The 18,223-nt window shown below is 45.4% G+C and overlaps 2 pseudogenes; one reads left to right on the top strand and one right to left on the bottom strand.

Moving 5' to 3' along the window:
* On the bottom strand, positions 1-12,442 carry LOC149979612 (uncharacterized; annotated as a pseudogene).
* Positions 12,443-12,445: 3 nt separating this feature from the next.
* On the top strand, positions 12,446-18,043 carry LOC110535044 (DNA polymerase iota-like; annotated as a pseudogene).
* Positions 18,044-18,223: the final 180 nt, after the last annotated feature.

The following is an 18,223-nucleotide window of genomic DNA, read 5'->3' on the forward strand; positions in this document are numbered from 1 at the left end:
TCAGTGCAGGCAAGCCCTCTCACTCCCGGCTGAGGCGCCATGAAAAAGAATTTCTGGAGCTGGGTGCCAACCGATAGGCCCTGAGCTCTTTATCCCCTTAAACCAATTCACACTCTGCATGTTTAAATATTTCAGCACCCCCTTCTTCCCTATCCCCTCCTTTCCTCCCCCTCTTTTCTTCCTACCCATTGCTCTGGTCTTCCCCCAGCAGCGTCGGCAGGGAGAGGAGGGCAGCCCAATGAAGGATGGATGCAGGTGCAGGCTCATCGAGGGAAGGGGGACCCCATTGTTGGCTGGACAGCACCCTCTCCTCTGGAGCACTTTCTTACAGGGCCTGACACAGACAAACCCACATTCTAATCAGATTATGCAAATGTATACTTCAAAAAGCAACACGCTGTAACCCACACCCAGGCACTGAGAGGGAGGGAGAGAGAGAGACAGAGAGGTTGGTGGGAGGGAGAGAGAGAGAGAGAGAGAGGGGTGGGAGAGAGAGAGAGAGAGGGAGCGAGAGAGAGAGAGAGGTTGGTGGGAGGGAGAGAGAGAGAGAGAGGGGTGGGAGAGAGAGAGAGAGAGGTTGGTGGGAGGGAGAGAGAGAGAGAGAGGGGTGGGAGAGAGAGAGAGAGAGAGAGAGGGAGAGAGAGAGAGAGAGAGAGAGAGAGAGAGGGAGAGAGAGAGAGAGGGAGAGAGAGAGAGAGAGAGAGAGGGAGAGAGAGAGAGAGAGGGAGAGAGAGAGAGAGAGAGAGAGAGGTTGGTGGGAGGGAGAGAGAGAGAGAGGGGTGGGAGAGAGAGAGAGAGAGAGAGAGGGAGAGAGAGAGAGAGAGAGAGAGAGAGAGAGAGAGAGGGGGGGGAGGGAGGGTTGGAAGGGAGAGAGAGAGAGAGAGAGGTTGGTGGGAGGGAGGGAGAGAGAGAGAGAGAGAGAGAGGGGTGAGAGAGAGAGAGAGAGAGAGAGAGGTTGGTGGGAGGGAGGGAGAGAGAGAGGGGTGGGAGAGAGAGAGAGAGAGAGAGGTGGGAGAGAGAGAGAGAGAGAGAGGGAGAGAGAGAGAGAGAGAGAGAGAGAGAGAGAGAGGGAGGGGGGAGGGAGGGAGGGTTGGAAGGGAGAGAGAGAGAGAGAGAGAGAGGGGGGGGGGGGGTGGTAGGGAGAGAGAGAGAGAGAGGTGGGTGGGAGGGAGGGAGGGGTGGTAGGGACAGAGAGAGAAAGATAGAGAGAGAGAGAGAGAGATAGAGAGAGAGGGTTGGAAGGGAGAGAGAGAGAGAGAAAGGAGTAGGAGGGAGGGAGAGAGAGAGAGAGAGAGGGGAAGAGATTACTAAGGATGGTTAGAAAGAGGAAGGAGAGTAGAGGCAGCCGTTTAGAGAAGAACAACTTATAGTGTATACTGAACGCTCCACGCTAAAAGTTCACTAGACCTTATTAATATAATACCCACGTCCTTCATCATAAAAGTAGCATAGAACCATAAAACGGAAGGCTGACTTTCTTACAGCCAGGCAAATTAACCATTCAAATCCTTATTGTTTTCACAGACACTCCTGGATCCAATGTCAAAAGGAATCTACAACGATAATGTGTGTGTGGGGGGGGGGGGGGGGGGGGGGGGGGGGGGGCGTGTAGGAGATGACATTATTTGCCAGAGAAAAACAGTCAGTCACACCTTCCTAAAGGACCCTGACCCTGGAAGAACTCAGTGGGCCCACACTCAAACCAGCTGCCTCATTCACCTGATCACTATACTAGTGCTACATTTCACATTAAAAACAGAGATGAGGTCATCTACAATTAACTATACTATACTGAGTGAGAAAGTTTACTTAGTTTACAAATGTCTATTCCCAATTATAATCATTGTTTGTCACACACACATAATAGTAACACAAACATTTACAATGATGACTTCCATTCACTTTTACATTAGTTCTACTCTGTTGACTTTCTCTGTTGTTTCTTTTAACCCGGCTTTTACTTTTCACCCCCAAAATACCCTTTTGGCTCTTTAATCTGGTGACGTGCGATACATTGAGGGCAACTATGATTCAGAGTTAAAGTTGTTCTGTTGATGTTTGCTTCACTTGAACGACTAGTTCAAAAGGGATTGATTACAGCTGTTAATCATACAGTTATGTATCATAAGGCAGATAGACATAAGGCACATAGAATAAGCTTCCTGTTCTGAATTGTCTGTTCTATGCGTCCCAGGACATGACAATACAGTCTGTGGCCATGATATGGATGACTACTACAGTGAGGCTATGGGTGAGCTCATTTACAATATCATTGGATGAGGTCAATTTGATGATCACACCACAAAACAACCGAGTACAGTGTATTTAAAAAAAAAAGTTTAAATGGATGTTCTAATGCCAATACTACTTAAATTCTACCGATTTGTAGTAATTTGTCATGTCTAATTTTATTGGAGAAATTACTTTTTTACTAAGCCAGAGCATGGTGTAACAGGTAGGCAACTGCAGCTGCACTCAATGTGTGTATGGGGTGCATTCCAATACCCTAGCAATGACACCAATAGGTACTCAAGTGCTACGCCCACTGGTGGCGTTTATGTGTATTACGGTTAATACCACATTCCTCCCCTCTTAAATAAGTCCTTTGTTAGGACATACAACATAGCACATTCCCTATGCTCTCCTATTGCGTTAGTGAACTCATTATGAAATATGAAGTTCCTTTAACTGAAACATTCTTTAAAACGTGTTATGTACTCTACTGATCCAAACAAGTCAGTGTAAACAATAAACATGACATTTCACATGTTCACAATAATTGAATTTTCTTTTCACATGCTTGGGTAACTGTTATGCATTTCATTATTGAGTCTCATTTACTGTGAGGCTTTTAGTTGTCTTTTAAAAAACAATTTATATCAATTTATATCAGTTCTTGTTCAGAGTTAAAGGTTTTTTAAGCAGCTTGGAAGCTCTGCATTCCTCTGTGAACGACAAACACTAAGGGGTAGTATTTATTCTCAACGGTGGAAAAGCCACCAGCGGTTTCTGAGCCAGGCTCAGAGTATTTGACTGAAACTGTGTTTTTTTTCTTGGTGAACTGTTTTCCCTGTTACAGTCTCTGTCTGTGGCAAGTGCACCACAGAAGCACTTGGATAGCTAGAGAACAGCCTGTCCTCTGCCATCACAACTGGTAACTCACTTGTTGTTCCTTCCATCTGGAAATAATCGGATCAACATGTCTGCAAACCACTTTACCATCTCCCAACATTCCCTTGTAAGAGACAGGACCTGTCACTGAGTCTATGAATCCAGGTATCCATTTTGACCCCTGACTGAAATTTATGGTAAGGACAGGGTCCCCCTCTCCAAAACTGCGGCCCTTGGTGAATTTGTCATGGTTCTCTTTCTTTCTGTCTGTTTTGTTTGCATTCAACTGTCCTTTTCAGGTCTGGATGGACTAGGTCCAGTGTGGAGCGTAGTCGACAACCTGGTAACATCTCAGCAGGAGAACGTCCTGTTGTGGGTCGAGGTGTTAAGTCTGCAGCTGAACAGAACACGTGACACTTTGCTGCCACGCTCCCTTCTGCGCTTTACTTCCTCGTTTCTTTGAATGTCTGCACTGCGCCGGGCCATTTGAAGATGGATGAAATGGAGCAGATGGCACATGCACAATGCCGTTGTTTCTGGAGAACTCTTGTGTTTCTGTACTCATGAAACAGGTTGCACTGTCGCTCGCCACCCTCTCAAGTATCCCCTTTATTACAAAAACTCTGTCGCAGGCCATCGATAGTAGTGGTGGACGAAGCAAAACTAAACGGATACCCATCCCATCAATTTTTGAATGTGCATCGATGATTATCAGGAACAGTTTCCTATGAATGACCCTGCGTAATCTATATGCAATCTTCTCCAAGGTTTCTCTGGGAAGTCCCAAGGGTGGAGGGAAGCTGTTGCTTTCGCCTGTGTTCCTTACATGTTTTGACTAGATTCTCTATCTCCTTATCTAGTTGAGGCCACCATAAGTAACTCCTAGCCAACCCCAGGGCGACTCTGATGTTGCTGCTGTAGGATAGCCTGGCGTGCTGATAGTGGAATAATCACTCGTGCTCCCCACAAAACGCAACCATCCTGTACGCAAAACTCTGTTTTCCAGACTCTGAAATTCAATCTCTTCTGTTTGTTGTGGTCATCCCCTTACCATGTATTCTCTAACTCTAGACCGTCCTGGATCTTTACCTGTCCAGGTTCTCACTTGCACTGCAGTCACGAGTGCCGTGTCTGTCCACAAACATCAGCACTCTGTCCCGTTGAGCTGTTATGATGGCGTGTACGGCAGCGGAAGACGGCTCAAGGCATCTACATTCCCATGGTACTTTCCTGCCTCGAAAAACGATGAAAGACTTATACGCCCTCAACGTCACTGCCCACCTCTGAATCCTCCGAAACACCATCTGTGGAACTGCCTTCATTTCTTTGAAAAGAGACCGTAAAGGTTTATGACCTGTACATGTGGTAAACTTCCTGCCATATACAGGGCATTCGGAAAGTATTCAGTCCCCTTGACTTTCTGCAAATTCTGTTACGTTGCAGCCTTTTTCAAAAATGTATAAAAATGTTCCTCATCAATCTACACACAATACCCCATGATGACAAAGCAAAAACAGGCTCGTAGAAATTTTTGCAAATGTATTAAATATTTAAAAAATGAAATATCACATTTACATAAGTATTCAGACCCTTCACTCAGTACTTTGTTGAATCACATTTGGCAGTGATTACAACCTCGAGTCTTCTTGGGTATGACGCTACTAGTTTGGCACACCTGTATTTGGGGAGTTTCTCCCATTATTCTCTGCAGAGCCTCTCAAGCTCTGTCAGGTTAGATGGGGAGCGTCGCTGCACAGCTATTTTCAGGTCTCTCCAGAGTTGCTAGATCGGGTTCAAGTTCGGGCTCTGGCTGGGCCACTCAAGGACATTCAGAGACTTGTCCTGAAGTCACTCCTGAGCTGTCTTGGCTGTGTGCTTAGGGTCGTTGTCCTGTTGGAAGGTGAAACTTCGCCCCCGTCTGAGGTCCTGAGCACTCTGCAGCAGGTTTTCATCAAGGATCTCTCAAGGATCTTTTCCCCAGTTTCTTTTGGTTCTAGTCCTCCTGGTTTCGACCCTTGCCTGTCCTGACTCCGTACCCGCCTGCCTGACCACTCTGCCTGTTCTGTCTTCAAGCCTGCCTATCCCCTTGTACTGTTTGGACTCTGATCCGGTTACTGAACCCCTGCCTGGCCTGACCTCGAGACTGCCCTTCGTCTGGTACTGTTTTGGACTCTGACCCGGTTTATGAACTCTCGCCAGTCCCAGACCTACCTTTTATCTACCCCTTGGATTAAGAAATATTGGAGCTCAACCATCTGCTTCCTGTGTCTGCATTTGGGTCTCGCCTTGTGTCCTTATAGTACTTTCCAAATGTACCCCAAACTGTACTGCTAACCCCTCTTTGTCTAGTTGGGAATAGTTATTTTCTGCTGGTTTAAGAAGCCTCCTGCTCTTCCCCCTACTGCCACTTTGTCTCTTTACGCAGTAGTGTGTGAAGAGGTGCAAAAACCTGTTATAATAGTTTAGCAGTCCCAGGTAAACTCAGTCACATTTTTATGAGCAGGTGCGTTCTGGATTGCTTGTACCTTGTCATTGAGTGGATGGATACCCGTGGCGTCCAATCTGTGTCTTAGGAACACTGCCTTATTCCCCATGAAGGTACACTTACTCCGCTTGAGATGTAAGGCTGCACTCTCCTCCCCGTCACCAGCACGTCATCTCTCCTCCCCGTCACCAGCACGTCATCTCTCCTCCCCATCACCAGCACGTCATCTCTCCTCCCCATCACCAGCACGTCATCTCTCCTCCCCGTCACCAGGACGTCATCTCTCCTCCCCGTCACCAGGACGTCATCGCTCCTCCCCATCACCAGTACGTCATCTCTCCTCCCCGTCACCAGTACGTCATCTCTCCTCCCCGTCACCAGGACGTCATCTCTCCTCCCCGTCACCAGCACGTCATCTCTCCTCCCCGTCACCAGTACGTCATCTCTCCTCCCCGTCACCAGGACGTCATCTCTCCTCCCCGTCACCAGGACGTCATCTCTCCTCCCCGTCACCAGCACGTCATCTCTCCTCCCCGTCACCAGCACGTCATCTCTCCTCCCCGTCACCAGCACGTCATCTCTCCTCCCCGTCACCAGGACGTCATCTCTCCTCCCCGTCACCAGGATGTCATCTCTCCTCCCCGTCACCAGCACGTCATCTCTCCTCCCCGTCACCGGTACGTCATCTCTCCTCCCCGTCACCAGGATGTCATCTCTCCTCCCCGTCACCAGGACGTCATCTCTCCTCCCCGTCACCAGGATGTCATCTCTCCTCCCCATCACCAGTACTTCATCTCTCCTCCCCGTCACCAGGACGTCATCTCTCCTCCCCGTCACCAGGACGTCATCTCTCCTCCCCGTCACCAGGATGTCATCTCTCCTCCCCGTCACCAGGATGTCATCTCTCCTCCCCGTCACCAGCACGTCATCTCTCCTCCCCGTCACCAGCACGTCATGTCTCCTCCCCGTCACCAGCACGTCATCTCTCCTCCCCGTCACCAGGACGTCATCTCTCCTCCCCGTCACCAGGATGTCATCTCTCCTCCCCGTCACCGGCACGTCATCTCTCCTCCCCGTCACCGGTACGTCATCTCTCCTCCCCGTCACCAGGATGTCATCTCTCCTCCCCGTCACCAGGACGTCATCTCTCCTCCCCGTCACCAGGATGTCATCTCTCCTCCCCATCACCAGTACTTCATCTCTCCTCCCCGTCACCAGGACGTCATCTCTCCTCCCCGTCACCAGGACGTCATCTCTCCTCCCCGTCACCAGGATGTCATCTCTCCTCCCCGTCACCAGGATGTCATCTCTCCTCCCCATCACCAGGATGTCATCTCTCCTCCCCGTCACCAGGACGTCATCTCTCCTCCCCATCACCAGGACGTCATCTCTCCTCCCCATCACCAGTACGTCATCTCTCCTCCCCATCACCGGTACGTCATCTCTCCTCCCCGTCACCAGCACGTCATCTCTCCTCCCCGTCACCAGGATGTCATCTCTCCTCCCCGTCACCAGGACGTCATCTCTCCTCCCCGTCACCAGGATGTCATCTCTCCTCCCCGTCACCAGGATGTCATCTCTCCTCCCCGTCACCAGGACGTCATCTCTCCTCCCCGTCACCAGGATGTCATCTCTCCTCCCCGTCACCAGGATGTCATCTCTCCTCCCCGTCACCAGGATGTCATCTCTCCTCCCCGTCACCAGGATGTCATCTCTCCTCCCTGTCACCAGGATGTCATCTCTCCTCCCCATCACCAGGACGTCATCTCTCCTCCCCATCACCAGTACGTCATCTCTCCTCCCCGTCACCATTACGTCATCTCTCCTCCCCATCACCAGGACGTCATCTCTCCTCCCCGTCACCAGCACGTCATCTCTCCTCCCCGTCACCAGGATGTCATCTCTCCTCCCCGTCACCAGGATGTCATCTCTCCTCCCCGTCACCAGGATGTCATCTCTCCTCCCCGTCACCAGGATGTCATCTCTCCTCCCCGTCACCAGGATGTCATCTCTCCTCCCCATCACCAGTACGTCATCTCTCCTCCCCATCACCAGTACGTCATCTCTCCTCCCCGTCACCAGGACGTCATCTCTCCTCCCCATCACCAGTACGTCATCTCTCCTCCCCGTCACCAGGACGTCATCTCTCCTCCCCATCACCAGGACATTCTCTGACACTGTTTGAGGTTTTATGTGTCGATTTTGATTATGTAACATCGCATATAACATCTGAAAGTGTTGAGGATTAGTAGATAGCACACTGGGGAGGAGACTATGTATTGTTCAAATTCTTAGTTCATTTGATTTTGGAATTATTGACCCTAATCTCATCAATTGGAAATTGAAATAGTCTTCAGGTGTTCCTTCAATCAACACAGCCACCATCAACATTAACGAGTTATTTAATGTTAATAAAACCCCATAACAGATTTCTGTTACTTTCAATGTATTCTTATTTTCCAATGTTCAGAGTGCATCCCCAAATAATAATTACATTGACAAGAGAAACTGCGGAAGGAGCATAACATGGTAAAACAAAAAGGAATTCCACCAATTGACATAAAAATTATAATTTCAGTCCCTCTCCAAGCCTACCCACACCATTCGAAGAAAAAGCCCAACAAATCTCACTTCACCTTTATACAATAAGTGACATTTGAACATTAATATTTGGGATTTCAAAACGTAGGTGGGCGATGACAGTTTTATTCAGGTCACCATCGTTTAGTTTTTGCCATCTTTGACCTTCCACAACATGAGCGGTCACGTCTACTCCCGCTCCTTCTCTCTGGCACTCGATGTCGCCAGTTTGTTTATTCATTATTACGCACACCTGCCACAATCATTACGCACACATGCACCTCACCTGGACTCTGTCACCTTCCTGATTACCTCCCCTATATCTTTCACTCCCTTTGTTTTTTTCCCCCCAGGCGTTATTGATTCTGTTTCTGTGTTTTATGTCTGTACGGTAGTCGTGTTTCTTATTTTGTTCCATTTATTATTAAATTCACTCCCTGTACTAGCTTCCCGACTCCTAGCATACTCGTTACATGAGCAGGCAGCAGCTTCTGCAGAGTCATGGCCACCCACTGGAAGGGAGCGGAACAATACCATACACACAGTTACTATAAACCTATAGCGCACATGCACAAAATCTGAAAAGCTTGGATTAGGAATGATTCTCAAATTAGTGGATACATGTTTAGGACTTTTGCCTACTACGAAACACAAAATAGGATCATCTCTCAGATTGTCTCAACTGCTTTTACAAGTGTTCTATGAACACATTTAACGGTAAGCAGTGAATGGACAGAGTTGGGATTGTGAGACACTTCATTAAAAGAGTCATGCAACATCTTGCCCTGCTTACACCATGATCAGTTTGACTGTTTAGAAATGTAATGACACACAGGTGATGGGTATTATTCCCATTGCCAGAGACTTGTTTGTTTGACCCTCCACTCTCCTGGATGATCCTCCTCGGGTAGTCTGCTGTCAGGTTGTGGAGCGTAATCTTATTCATGAGGTTGAGATTAGGCCTTGTCCTGGACTAAAAAAAATATGCTCAAAGACAATTCTCATTGGCAGTTGTAATGTTTTTTATTTCAATATTAATCTATACTGTATCGAGAGAGAAAAAAGCAACTGGTATTGATAGACTTTCCATATCGGTGCGTATTCACTAATACATAGCTACTATTAATAACTAATGCAGCTGAACTCACCTTAAGTGCACAGAGGTCAGTTTCTAAGCGTTGGCCAATCAGTATAGTCTCTGCGCTTACAAAGCTCAGAAGAGTCTCCTGAACATCCCGTGTGGACGAGCGTGTTCCTTTCACACGAACATCACTGGTGCCTGAAAACCTGAGCAGAAGAGAGCATTGGTGACTGCGATGCCATCTTTGTTTAAAATGCTGGATAAAATGAAGCAGTCTGTCGAGATTCTATATGAATTCTGGAGTGTTATGTGGCCCTTCCTGGTGTTGTAGTCAATGACTTCATTATCAGCTTTCACAAAAGGCGTCATAGGTTACCTGCAAACTGGAGTTGACAGAAGTCCCTCTAGCCAGCTCCAGACCATGAGTGGTAAAGCACTGAAGGAAGAAAGACTAAATCTATTAGTCATACAGTAAAGAAAATAACTTGACCAGATCACTAGTACGGCAGTGGGGACATCGATGTTCAAAACACACTGACCTAACTTTAAATTGGCATGTCATGCAAAAGGTTGCCTATGATTTCCATAATCCGACTGTTGAATCTCACCATTTCACAGTCGACTGAGAACACCTCCAGGCAGCCCGTATCAGAGGCAGGTCTAGGAAGGGTACTGACAAAGGCATCTAGGCTAACTGTGTCATGGGACATGCGGCTGAGGGGTAGAAGTATGTGGGGGATACTATGTTTCCTGACATCTTTGAAAAGTCTTGCGGAAAATAGGTGCTATGCCCTTTTTGTCTTCTTATTACCTTGAAAACGTGGCATCCAGGACATCCAATGACACCCTCACAGCAGCTATGGCGTGTTTCCACTCCACCTGGAACTGTAGTAACAAGTTACTCAAAACAGGATTCCATTTCTAAATTCAGAAATGTGGAACATAACATGATGTCCTCTCACCCTTCTTCTCAACTCCCTTCCCATTCTGGTAGTTGCACTCCTCCTTGCGAGTGTGCTTTCCCACTGGGCTCATAGAGGAAGTGGCCCCACACCGACAGAAAAGCCTCTTTAAAGCTTCTTTACCCAGAAACAAAAAACGCACAAGTTGCCAATTTGGAAGTAAAACAGGACTAGCCCTGAATGCAAATACATCATAGAGCTGAAGTATGCCCTATTCTGGCATAATGGGGAATGATGAACAGAGCACGAAGAACAGCCCCATGTTGACTACATTACCCAATGTAGGCCAGTCCTAGGGAAATGAATCATACCACAGCCTATAGGATGTACTGCCTATGCCAAGCATGTAAAAGGCATGCTTATGACTAAATCTGTCACATTTCAAGAGGTGCATTTTTACATTTGGTCAGCTCTCAGCAATATACAACTGAACAATGCTTTGCTTCATACTGTACTCGCGGTCAGTGAACATCACTGAAGCCATTTCAGTCCACCTCTACATCTTTACGTTTGAACTCACCTTAGCAGGGATGAAGGCAGTAGGCTGAGGTTCTACAGGAACAGGGGAAATGGGTAAAACTGTGACTGGGTATGGACTGGAGTGACTGGAGAACTAACTGAAGTGATGGGCAGAGTATAGCTTCCCTCTGGGAGGATGAAGTGCAGGTTGTTGCCCACCTGGATGGTTGCTTCCACAGGTATGATGTTCACACAGGCTAGCAGAGGAAAAACACAAGCAATGACTTTGTACACACAATATCAACATGTTCCAATCTCCAACTGTCCACGTATCCTGCCCAGTGTGTGAGTGTGGGAGTATCAGCCTGTTCTGTTGATCCCTCTTCAGCTTGTTGGCTTCCTCCAAGAAGATACGGTAGCATTCCTCCATTGCATCACTATCAGATAACTCAATACTCAAGCTCCTCAGAACTCAATAACTTGTTCATTCACTTCGTCTATGGTAAGTGGTTCAAAATGAGCAGATTCTAATTCTATTCCATTAGTTAGCCCATATAACAGCTGGCATTTTGTGATACCCGGGGTAGTGGCTGCTTGCTCTACAAAGTTTGTTGCCGGAACTGGACTAGGCAAGGCAAAATCATGGCCTGGAGTTTGACCTGGTATTTTCTGAAGACATGGCACTGATGATATGCTTTGTACAAGTGACCAGAAGCTCTGTGTTGCTGGCTGCTCAATGACGAGTTTATGGGGGGGGGGGGAGATCGAGGGAGGGACTAAAACCTTGTGAGGTAGTGGAGATACATGTCCATATAAGACTTCATTGGGTGGAAGAGGGTTACTGTTCTCAGCACAGTTGAAGGCAAGCTCACTTTCAAGCAATTCAGGCTCTGCCATCAGTAAGTCGACATCTGCATAACCAACTGGATCATTATGGTGAGGTGTCTGTAAAGATGAAGCATCCCTTTTGGGACATTCAAGATCTGTCTCAGTTACTTTCCGCAGTGGCCTCAGCCTCTTGGTAACAAACTATTCTCTCACTTTCACTCCTCAGGTTTTCCAAGCATTTTGACAGGTCATCAAACATACTCAGCACTGGGTTTACCTTCAATTCCCTGACTAGCAGAAACACTAGATATGACAACACTTCCGCTTTGACTTCCTGTGGAAGGTTTGTGGTGGTCTTACAGGGCTTCTGAGCTCGGCTCTTCTTCCTGTCGCTCTCCAGAGGTGGAATATCAATGAGGACCCCTTCTTCATCAGGGTCATCAACTAGCTTGTTTCTACTAGCTTGTGAGGGAGTGGGCTCTTGAGAAGGCGGCTTAGTTTGGTTCCCCTTACAAACATTCTCTCTCGTCCTGTTAACACCTTGCCCACTTATCCCTGTACTTAAAACAACGACTAGATAACAAAGAAGCTAAGAAGTTGGACAAGGGCTATTATTCCAAATCAACCTTCTGTTTGGAGCTGTCAAACACGTACTTCCTCCTAGAAGGAGAATAGACTGTAGTGGGCTGCCTGTGTGAAGATTTGGCGCTATTTCCATTCAAATCTTCACCTGCCGTTTCAGATTTGGGAATCGAGACTTTCTTGGACTCTATGCTTTTACTGTTAATCTGCACAGTTTGGTAAAGGGATCATCTCCTCTGCTCCTTCTCTACCTCATTCACAGTCTCTATTTTACTTGTTAATCCTCTCCAACTCCAAAAGGCAAGGGTCTTTGTCCTCATTGACCTGTGGGGCTGTAACGATCTTCGTCTTCATGGGATGAGGAGTAGGAAGGATCGGACCAAAACGCAGCGTGGTAAGTGTCCATGATTATTTATTATACCAGAACACGAGAATACAAAATAACAAAATGAATGAAAGAAATGAAAATCGAAACAGTCCTGAAAGGTGAAAACAGGAAACAATTACCCACAAACACCAGGTGGGAAAAGGCTACCTAAGTATGGTTCTCAATCAGAGACAACGATAGACAGCTGCCTCTGATTGTTAACCATACCAGGCCAAACACATAGAAATAGAAAACATAGAACACAAAACATAGAATGCCCACCCCAACTCACGCCCTGACCAAACTAAAATAGAGACATAAAAAGGAACTAAGGTCAGGACGTGACAGCTACATCCGCAATAACATCTGCTAAATATGTGTATGCGACCAATAAAATTAGATTTTATGGAATAACTCTCACCTGTCTCTGTGTTTTCCCCCATTCAGAGTCGCTGATGTCATTCTGTCCATTTAGTAAAATGTCTGGGATATGTTAAGAATTTCATGGACATCACAGAGATGGTTGAGAGGAGGATGGAACTGACTCCAGAGTCTGCTCGCTATTCATCATGACAGTGAGTAACCTGTCTAGCAGCATTCAGACTGGGTACTTACTGTTAATATGGTTCTAGGTATCCATTTGGCTTAATGAAACCAGGATATGTGTTGTGAAACAACCTGTCAGGACATACGTTTCGGAAAGGGTTTGGATTCTTAAACTTGGCCTTTAGTTCCTCAGTGAATATTTTCTTAACTCTATTTCTTGAACTTCATTGTTGGTTTAGGGCCTGTAAGTAAGCATCGTATTCTGCGCATGTGACAAATACAATTTGATTTGATTTGATTTTAGTTCGAAGAAATGAAATGTCTTCATACTAGCAATCGGTTTACGATGATGTGAAATGCAACCAAGGATTGTATGTGTTGTTGTTTGGTTTTACTCAGCCTCAGATGCCAAAGTCATGGACCGCCCTGGACTGGGTGGTGGTGGGCTCACACATCACAGCGGAACTGAGAACAGCCATCCAAAGCAAGCTGGGCCTCACTGGTGTCAGGCACCTTCAAGCCAAATCAACAAACCACACTTTTGCCAGAGAGTGTCAGAGAAATCATGGGTAGTCTAAGTGGTTTAGATAAAGTACCAGGTTTAGATGTACGTTTTATATCTAACTTGACTCAATTTAATGTATCCAAATCACTACATGAAGTTTTTGTATTTATTATTTGTATTTATTATTTGTATTTATTATTTGTATGTATTATTATTTATTATCCCCATTAGGGCTCTAGCAAAATGAAGGCAGTTATACATTTGACTGACATTACAGTCACAACAGATTTCACAACATATTAAGTGTGTAGAGTAGAGCTTATTGATGCTCAATGTAACCCATTGCAGTTATCGCCTCTGTAGCTGTTGTCAAGCCGTTCAGGTCTTTACCTTAACCCATTCTGGCCGATTTCAGGAGTTAGTTTAGTGTATTTGGATAGGAACAAGCACAAACACATTGAACAAACAATTGTCCTATGCATTGCCCTGTAGTGTTTCCTAACTCACGCTCATTTTCAACACCTATCCCTAGTTGCTTGAATGGAAGCCAAAGCTAAGAAACAAGTGCATAATCAATGTTTAAAATAATAATCACATAAAAAAACATATCTGTACATTATCATAATTATATCACAAAGCAAATCTCATACATCCAGTATATACCCCTAATATTTATAACTTGGATGTACAGTGCTCTTAATGGAAGCACTTCATACAGTTCATACATGATTGCAATATTGGAGCTGTAGCAACCAGTTGTTGTTGTTTCTTTTGAATGTCTTGACATGTTCCAGCAGTTTATGTTCTTCTGATAAAGTGTTCCGTGCATGTGTCTCCTCGGTAAGAGGACTGCCCTGCGGAAGTTTTATAGACAGGGACCTTGCAGTTTCCCTTGGTGCACCCCCTGGTGGACATTCCAGGCCATTGCAGCTTCTGCATGTGTTTGGTCAGGGATTCAGTGGCAATACCATTGAGACACTTAAACACAAGCTTCACATTTGCAAATCTGATTAAGTTTTTAACAGCTCAGTACATTGTACTTTTTCAGGATGTAACAGTGATGGTACCCGTACATGTTTTTGGACCAATATTTTCAGCGCACACTTATACAGTGACTCTAAGGGTCACTGCACTGTCTGGCTGGCCTGGAACAAGGATGTTATACAGAGTGACATGTGAGAGAACCCCATTGCATGTAAGAATAAAAAAGGCACTATCAAGACACAGACAAGGTCTTTATTAGTCTGAAACAGTAGAAGCTTGCTTTGATAGTCCTACTGATCTTTTTAGCATGTTTGTCCAACTTCATATTTTACCTCTGTGACTTGTTTGTCTTTTCTTTGATGCGGACAGAGAGCGACTTTGTCACTGGCAGCTTCCTTGTTGAGAAACAGATTGAGACCGTTTACTTTACATTCAGCCAGACAGAGTTCAACCAGGTGGCCACTGAGTCCAGGTGTTTTGTCAAATGTTTATTGACATCAGCACAGGTTTTATAAGACACATAGACAACAGTGTTATCAGCGTACATTTGAAGGCCGGCACTTACTGGCTCTATGTCATCATACTGGCTCTATATCTCCTCTGTCATCATACTGGCTCTATATCTCCTCTGTCATCATACTGGCTGTATATCTCCTATGTCATCATACTGGCTGTATATCTCCTATGTCATCATACTGGCTCTATATCTCCTCTGTTATTATACTGGCTGTATATCTCCTCTATTTCATCATACTGGCTGTATATCTCCTCTGTTATCATACTGGCTGTATATCTCCTATGTCATCATACTGGCTGTATATCTCCTATGTCATCATACTGGCTGTATATCTCCTATGTCATCATACTGGCTGTATATCTCCTATGTTATCATACTGGCTGTATATCTCCTATGTCATCATACTGGCTGTATATCTCCTATGTCATCATACTGGCTGTATATCTCCTATGTTATCATACTGGCTGTATATCTCCTATGTCATCATACTGGCTGTATATCTCCTATGTCATCATACTGGCTGTATATCTCCTATGTCATCATACTGGCTGTATATCTCCTCTCTGTCATCATACTGGCTGTATATCTCCTATGTCATCATACTGGCTGTATATCTCCTATGTCATCATACTGGCTGTATATCTCCTATGTCATCATACTGGCTGTATATCTCCTATGTTATCATACTGGCTGTATATCTCCTATGTTATCATACTGGCTGTATATCTCCTATGTCATCATACTGGCTGTATATCTCCTATGTCATCATACTGGCTGTATATCTCCTCTATGTCATCATACTGGCTGTATATCTCCTATGTCATCATACTGGCTGTATATATCCTCTATGTCATCATACTGGCTGCATATCTCCTATATCATCATACTGGCTGTATATCTCCTATGTTATCATACTGGCTGTATATCTCCTCTCTGTCATCATACTGGCTGTATGTCTCCTCTATGTCATCATACTGGCTGTATATATCCTATGTCGTCATACTGGCTGTATATCTCCTCTCTGTCATCATACTGGCTGTATGTCTCCTCTATGTCATCATACTGGCTGTATATATCCTATGTCATCATACTGGCTGTATATCTCCTCTCTGTCATCATACTGGCTCTATATCCCCTCTATTTCATCATAGTGGCTGTATATCTCCTCTATTTCGTCATACTGGCTGTATATATCCTATGTCATCATACTGGCTCTATATCTCCTCTATTTCATCATACTGGCTGTATATATCCTATGTCATCATACTGGCTCTATATCTCCTCTATTTCATCATACTGGCTGTATATATCCTATGTCATCATACTGGCTGTATATCTCCTCTATGTCATCATACTGGCTCTATATCTCCTCTATGTCATCATACTGGCTGTATATCTCCTATGTCATCATACTGGCTGCATATCTCCTATGTCATCATACTGGCTGTATATCTCCTCTATATACTTAGAGTTATCTTCAGTGGCTGGACTGGATTCTGGGCTCGGTGCTATCACGTTTCAGGAGAAGACCCAGATGCAGACAGTGTCAAAGTAACAAAAGTTTATTACTAGGGCAGGAAAAACGACAGGTCAAGGGCAGGCAGGGGTCAGTAATCCAGATCGGAGTCCATAAGGTACACAACGGCAAGCAGGCTCAGGGCAGGCAGAACGATCAAAACTGGGAAACCAGGAACTAGCAAAAGACAGGAGCAAGGGGAAAACCACTGGTAGGCTTGACGAACAAAACAAACTGGCAACTAACAAACAGAACACAGGTATAAATACACTGGGGATAATGGGGAAGATGGGTGACACCTGGAGGGGGGTGGAGACAAGCACAAGGACCGGTGAAACAGACCAGGGTGTGACAGGTGCAGGGTATTGTGCCGGGACGTCTTGACACTGTCCATTGCCCTGTCCAGAGTAAAATATTTTGACCCAGTGTGGATCGATCTTTGCAGAGCGGGGTATGGGCTTGCTTCACTGTAAGCAAAGCAATCTCCATTGGAACAGTTAATTAGTTGGTTCTTGTATAGAATCATGCGTTTCATCACTTTCCCCACAGTTTTGCAGCCTGCTTTAGTTAGAAACTAATTCAGCCAGCTCTTTGGTTGTCTTAGGTCTCTCTTAGGTCTCTCTTTATGTTGTGGTGTCTCTCTTGTCGTGATGTGTGTTTTGTACTATATTTTATTTTAAATTTTTAATCCCAGCACGTGTCCACGCAGGAGGCTTTTTGCCTTCTGGTAGGCCGTCATTGTAAATAAGAATTTGTTCTTAACTGACTTGCCTAGTTAAATAAATAAAGATAACTTGGACTGAGTTCTGATTGGCCATGCATGACTTCAGACTGAAAGGGTTGTTTTCCTTGAACACTACATGCTTTCCACAGACAGATATTCCTCTAATTGGAGATTTGCCCTTGCTTCTTTTTATGTAGATGGATACACCAGAGTGCTCTAGCTCTCTGTACTGACCTAAGGTGGCCTGGGTGGATTTCCTGGGTGAGGCTATGGTAGAGCTCTTCTTCTTTCAGAGGGTTAGCTGTGGCCTCCTCCCTTGTAAGGATTTCTCTCTCCAAAATGAAGATAGGAAGAACAGTTTCCCTTGACGTGTTGCACCCGGCGAATGTACTCCAAGCCTCTTTTTCTTGACCATTTTCCTTGATGCTGCTTGATGTGTCAGCCTCCATGCACTCGGCCATGTTGCCTGGTTCTGATTTCCCTATATTATGTCAAAAATCCCAACAAATGCTTTCTATCATCACAAAAATACTTATCTAAGATTGTCGGGAGTAATGGAGTGAATTGAATTCCCGCTGTATAAACATTGGATGGTTGATTTTGTACCAAATATTCACTAGGCCACCAGACGGCTAAGAGATTTCAGGCCCTGGGATTGATTAGTGTGCAGGACTTGCAGCTCTTCCCATTGGCTGACCTGGTGAGGGAGTTCAGAGCCTCCAACGCTCATCGTCTCCAGAATCTATCCTTGGACATAGATGACACTCCAGTCACCCCACTGAAAACTGAAAACTGATAAATGAAAGGACCTTGTGATTTAAACCGTTTTCAGCTAACACTGATACAGTGCACATATTGATACTGTATGTCTTTCTGTCTTTTGTCTCCATATCTTCGTAATATCCCAGTCTTTTAGCGATGAAGACTCCCTTCATGAAAAAGTCCTCAACCAAAGATTTGTTGAGTAGCCTTCTAC

The sequence above is a fragment of the Oncorhynchus mykiss genome, chromosome 11, assembly GCF_057628025.1.
Source record: "Oncorhynchus mykiss isolate SJ-2025 chromosome 11, ASM5762802v1, whole genome shotgun sequence".
Lineage (NCBI taxonomy): Eukaryota > Metazoa > Chordata > Actinopteri > Salmoniformes > Salmonidae > Oncorhynchus > Oncorhynchus mykiss.